At 44.7% G+C, this 6241-nt stretch overlaps 1 long non-coding RNA gene across 1 annotated transcript in view; it reads right to left on the minus strand.

Moving 5' to 3' along the window:
* Positions 1-4713, minus strand: part of LOC134486371 (uncharacterized) — a 35585-nt gene extending 30872 nt beyond the window's left edge. The window contains exon 1 of the long non-coding RNA XR_015683537.1: positions 4633-4713. This is a non-coding gene — a long non-coding RNA (uncharacterized LOC134486371). The remainder of the gene's footprint in view (positions 1-4632) is intronic.
* Between the last annotated feature and the right edge of the window lie 1528 nt (positions 4714-6241).

Below are 6241 nucleotides of genomic sequence, written 5' to 3' on the forward strand. Positions count from 1 at the left end.
ATGCCCCAGACTCAAGTAGTGTGCAAAAGCAAGGAGTGTTTTATTCTGCAGAAGTCCGAATGCTGGGGTCTACCATCTACCAACATGGAGGTGCCCTGGTGAGCTCACAGTCCTGATTTAAAGCACATTAGGGGAATTCTGGGGAGGGGTAGGTGACCTCTATCTTAATCTGCTGGCTCAATCTCAAGGAACATTCCAGAATCATTGCTGGGGCACAGCGGGCTGGAAATTGTTGCTGTGAAAGTCTGGAAACTGTTGCATACCCATTGCCCTTGCCTCAGGCCAGGTGGCAGGGGCAACTTCTGATGGCAGGGCAGTTTCTAACGGGTGCCCGAGGCCTGGGTTGGTTTGTTTGTTTCAGTGATTGACTTGCCTGGATGTGCCCAGAGATTTAGGCTTAGTCTCTTTAACTGCTGATTTGAAGCCTGTCATGGAGTCAGCCTAGCCTGACACACACACACACACACACACACACACACACACACACACACACACACACACACACCACAACCTAACTAGCATTGTAGAACTCTGCTCAGTGTCTTCAGGAAACATTGAACAAAACAGATAACATGCTAGGCTGTGAGATGCCATGGTAAATCTCATAATGTTAAAATCATGAGAAATATGGCACTAACTGTTGGCATTTTGTCTAAGTTATGCCCCACAGTTACCTGGCAACAGTCAGGTGTGCCTGACTCTAAAAGCGGCTCCTTGCCCCCTCCTCTCTCTCTTGCTCTCTTGTCCTTGCTCCTGCTCCTTACCTCCCTCTCCATGTGCTCATGGTCAACCTCTTCTCTCTCTCCCTCTCTCTCTCTCTTTCTTTCTCTCTCTCTCTCCCCCTTTCTCTGTCTCTACTCCCTCAACTCCCCTCCCAAATAAACTCTATCCTATACTATATGTCTTTGTAGTGTGGCTGGTCCCTCATGGGGAAGGGATGCCTCAGAATGGGCTGGCAAAGGCACTTCCTCCCCCACTCCTGACTAAACAGCCAATAAACATATTCCTTCTCTCTTTATTTTTGTAAAACAAAACACTAACCACAACGGAGCTGAACTGGAGACTTCAGGTACTGAGGAGTCAGAAATACTTGTTTTTCTGGCAAGCGTAGGAACCAGCAACAACATATTGAAAAGAGACTAGAATAGATCTAACCAAGGAAACTAGGCAAGGAGGAAAATAGCATCCTGTTACAAGAACTAAAGATGTTTCAGTTCAACAAAGCCACGAACTTTTGTAAGAGAAATTCAAAAGCTTCAACTAATAAAGGCTCAGGACTAATAAGTTCAGCAAGGTTGGAGAAGTTTGGTTAGCCAGTAAAAATTTTGACTTCACTATATTGTGGGTAAAAACTCCAAAAATGAAAGTAAGAACATTTCATTTATATTATTGACATAAAGTATTAAAGACAATCATAAAGAACTCAAGAAATTAGACTCCAGAGAATCAAATAACCCTTTAAAAATGGACTACAGAGCTAAACAAAGAATTCTCAACTTAGGAACATCGAATGGCCAAGAAGCACCTAAAGAAATATTCAACATCCTTAGTCATCAGGGAAATGAAAATCAATACAACCCTGAGATTCCACCTCACACCAGTCAGAATGGCTAAGATCAAAAACTCAGTTGACAGCAGGTGCTGGTGAGGATGTAGAGAAAGAGGAACACTCCTCCATTGTTGGTGGGATTGCAAGCTGGTACAACCACTCTGGAAATCAGTCTGGCAGTCCCTCAGAAAATTGAACATTGAACTACCTGAGGACCCTGGGCATATACCTAAAAGATGCTCCAACATGTAACAAGGACACATGCTCCACTATGTTCATAGCAGCCTTATTTAGAGTAGCCAGAAGCTAGAAAGAACCCAGATGTCCTTCAACAGAGGAATGGATACAAAAAAAGTGTGGTACATTTACACAATGGAATACTACTCAGCTATTAAAAACAGTGACTTCATGAAATTCTTAGGCAAATGGACAGAACTAGAAAATATCATCCTCAGTGAGGTAACCCAATCACAGAAAAACACTGGTATGCACTCACTGGTAAGCAGATATTAGCCCAATAGCTTGGAATACCCAAGATACAGTTCACAAACCACATGGAGCTCAAGAAGAAGGAAGACCAAAGTGTGGATGCTTCAGACCTTTTAAGAATGGGGGAACAAAAATACTCACAGGAAATATGAAGACAACGTTTGGAGCAGAGACTGAAAGGCCATCCAGAGACTGCCCCACATGAGGATGCATCCCATATACAGCCACCAAACTCAGACAATATTGTGGATACCAAGAAGTACTTGCTGACAGGAGCCTGATATAGCTGCCTGCTGAGAGGCTCTGCCAGAGCCTTGCAAATACAGAGGCGGATGCTTGCAGCCAACCATTGAACTGAGAACAGGGTCCCCAATGGAGGAGTTAGAGAAAAGACGAGGTTTGCCATCCCATAAGAAGAACACAATATCAACAAACCAGATGCCTCAGAGCTCCCACTGATAACCACCATCCCAAGAGATACAGGGAAGGACCTTTGGCTCCATCCACGTATGTAGCAGAGGATGGCCTTATTGGGCATCAATGGGAGGAGAAGTGCTTGGTCCTGTGAAGGTTTGATGTCTCATTGCAGGGGAATGTCAGGATGGGAAGGTGGGAGGGAGTCGGTGGGTGGGTGAGGGAGGACCCTCATAGAAGCAGGGGGCAGGGTAGGACAGCGGGTTTCTGGAGGGGAAATGGAAAAATGGAATAACATTTAAAATGTAAATTAAAAATGCAATTAAAAAAATAAAGCTTGGGGGTTGGGGATTTAGCTCAGTGGTAGAGCGCTTGCCTAGCAAGCACAAGGCCCCGGGTTCAGTCCTCAGCTCCAGAAAGAAAAAAAAAAAGTACATTGAAAAAAATAAAGCTTTACCACAAATAAAAAAAGAAAAGAAGTGCAAAATGTATGCTCTGTAAACTCTGAACCATTGTTGAAAGGCATCAGATACCACAGTAAGTGGCAGGTATTGTCATGTACCAGAAGCTTTCTTGTGGCACTGTGGAAATCACGACAATGTGACAATGAATAATGAGATCTTCTCAGTGACAGAACAGAGTCCACTGACTCTCAGAGATGACCCTTCTGGGGAAATTCACAAATAGTGTTGTTGGGAAATGAGATACATTTATGAAAAATGAACTAAGGAAATCTCAACACCCTTTGTTGCACCATGTAAATGTCATTTCATCAATGTATGGCTTACCCCAATGAAGGTAAGAAGAGTAAAGCATCTGAAGGCGACAGAGGGGTGGATCTCGAGTGCTACGTAAAGACAAAGGTCCCCTAGGAAGAGCAGGTGAGCACCCAACATTAGAGGAAAGTTATAGCAGTTCAGATGTGGATGGGCCCTGTGACATACAGATTCCAGGCCATCGTGCAAGATCTATACCAACCCACGAGGGATTTGTATTTAGGATATATAAACATCTACAATAATAAAGCAAATTTTCCAATAAGTACTAGCAGAATACTTAGAGACTGATAAAAGAGTTAAAAAATTAATCCAACTTGAACATGAAATAATTTATTCAAAAGCATTCCACACTCACTAGAATGTCTAAAAACAACACCAGAAAACAGGGACTGAGGCACCTTCAAAGTCCTCCCAGCATCTCTTAGTCTTGTAGGTTGATGTCTATATGCAGGTGAGGGCTGGCACAAGTTAAGGGGAGGCCTGCAACTGGACAGTAAAAAGCAAAGCGGGGACAAAGATTTTGTAAGGAGGAGAGAAAAGGAAAAGAAGAGAAGAACCAAGATGGAGGCAGAGAAGGACGACCCAGATCTGTGTGGCCTTAAATCGCCACAAGTAGTTTTGAATATTTCTTAAGGGATGGATTTTTGTAGGTCAATTTATCTTATTCAGGCGGGCAGTTTATATCATCTATTGGCTCTGAGTTTATTGTGTGGGCATATTGTGGACTGAGAATTTAACATACAAGCCTGATTGCTAAATTACAAGCTTTTTGAGTCTTCATTTTTACGGGTTGCTGGGAGTTTATACTATAACTGATTGGGGGCGGACGCTGGGGATGCAAACAGCAGGGCAGAGAGTTCCAAGAGGGTAGCCGCTGCTGGGACAAGGGGGCGGTTGCTGGGAGTGTGGGCAGAGTCAGTGGAAGGCCAGCCACTGCTGGGGCCTCTAGAGTCGTGATTGCTGGGACTGAGATTGCCAGAGTTCCCGGCTGGCAGAGAGACAGCTGGGAAAGGATGGCTAGCAATGGGGGTGGAGAGACCGCCTAGGCCAGAGAATAGCTGGGGGTAGTATGGTGTCCTTGAACTGGTGGCCACTGAGATGAATGTACCCGCTAATGCCATGTGGCCCTAAGGTGCCGGCCCTAGTGTGGGATGTTAGATTCTTTTTTGAATAATTACTGCAACAGTCTGGCATACCCTGCCCCCGCCACCACCCCTGGGCTGGGCTGTTCTTCCCCCAGAGGCTCTTCCAGACATTCTACTCTCTCTCTCTCTCTCTCTCTCTCTCTCTCTCTCTCTCTCTCTCTCTCTCTCTCTCTCTCTCCCTCCCTCCCTCCCTCTCTCCCTCCCTCCCTCCCTCCCTCCCTCTCCTTCCCCCAATCTCCCTGCCATGTTGACTCACCCACAGGGATCGGGTGGTGATCTATAACGTTTAGCCTCCAAAACTATCGAGCTTTTATATTCATCTGGAACCTACTGAGAAAACAAGGAGGCTGGACAGAACACATTCTGGGAGCAGTTTAACCCCAGAATCCAATCACAGCTGAAGTGGGTGGAGAGACAACACCCAGGAGCCAGTGACAACAATGAGGCGGGCACAGAACATTCCTCTGGTATTTGTTTGTTGGCGGGAAGCCTTGTCCTCACCATTTAAGATTGAAAGCTGAATACTCTGCTTTATCTCGCCTGCCCTTTCTTTCTGTTCTTCCCTCCTCCGGGGTTCCTAACTATTCTATGAACAGCTAATATCCTTTCAGCAGACTCCTTTTCCACATAAATCTTCCAGAGTTAATTTTGATGCTGGCGGTAAGAACTCCGATGGAAAAATAAAAATAACAAGTGCTCTAACAGAGAATTAGGCATGGAGTCCGGCCTCGTTAACCAGACTTTAGGAGTAAGTAGAAGGTTCTGGATTTCCTGGACGGGGAAAAAAAGTGATTCTTTCGTAATATCCTGGATTCCATTTGTGCTTTCAGAGAACGATATTTTTGTGATTTAATATCACATTTTAAAGAGAAGGTATTTTTGAAAGCATGGAAAAATTGGACTCAATATTAATTTACATAATAGATGGCAAAGATTTTGAAGGGACACCTTAAACGCATTACTAAGTATAGACATGCATTCACGACTAACCGTCTAAGCGTACCGTGACTGACAAAGTAGTTAAGGAAATGCTCGAAATCACTCGAAAAGTGTGAGGACATGCCTAATGTCCCCTTTTTTCCTCTTGAGAACTATTCTCATTACATGTCTATTTTGTCTGTGGGGGAATGTGCATGACATGATACTGGTGTCAGGGTCAGAAGAAAACTTTGAGTCAGTCTTCTCTTTCTATCATGTGGGTCTCGGGGAGCAAACTCAAGTGTTCAGAGTTGGTGCTAGGTGCCTGCACTGGCTCAGCCGTCTTTCGAGGTGATCCCACATCTTTGCCTACCTCATCTTCATGGAGATGAAAGAAAGGCAAGCCCACACATCAAGTAAGGTGATGGCAGTCAGGTTAACGTAGGCCTAAGCATGGTAGCCAAATGCACCACAGAACGACCTGTCCTGACCTGTGTTGCTTTAGAACTGAAAGATGTAAAGAATGCTGTTATGAAGACAATCTGGGGGAAGGGAGTACAGGTTCAAACACATGATAAAGGTCGTCACAGAGAGCCTGGTGCACCATAAGCTGAGAAACTTGGCTGGAGCAGAAATAGGGGTAGACCTAGCACTGATTGGCCACACACAGACCAGGTAGATTACAGCCCGGGCAGGAAAATGTCTCTTAGAACATGGGGAGCTGTTGGGAGGTTACAACAAACAGCAGGCCAACAAGATCGAATTTAAAAAGTAACTCAAGTTTTTGTGAAAAAAAAAATCAACTAGAGAATGCACAAAAGGCAGGGAATTACACAACCACCAGATTGCATCTCCGTTCATGTTTTGAAGCAGGGTAGCAGGGATACACCGAGAATCTCACGATGCTGTAGACACCCAAAAATGAGTCTCACGGTGAGGTTGTGTCA

Source organism: Rattus norvegicus, chromosome 3, assembly GCF_021556685.1.
Source record: "Rattus norvegicus strain SHRSP/BbbUtx chromosome 3, alternate assembly SHRSP_T2T, whole genome shotgun sequence".
Lineage (NCBI taxonomy): Eukaryota > Metazoa > Chordata > Mammalia > Rodentia > Muridae > Rattus > Rattus norvegicus.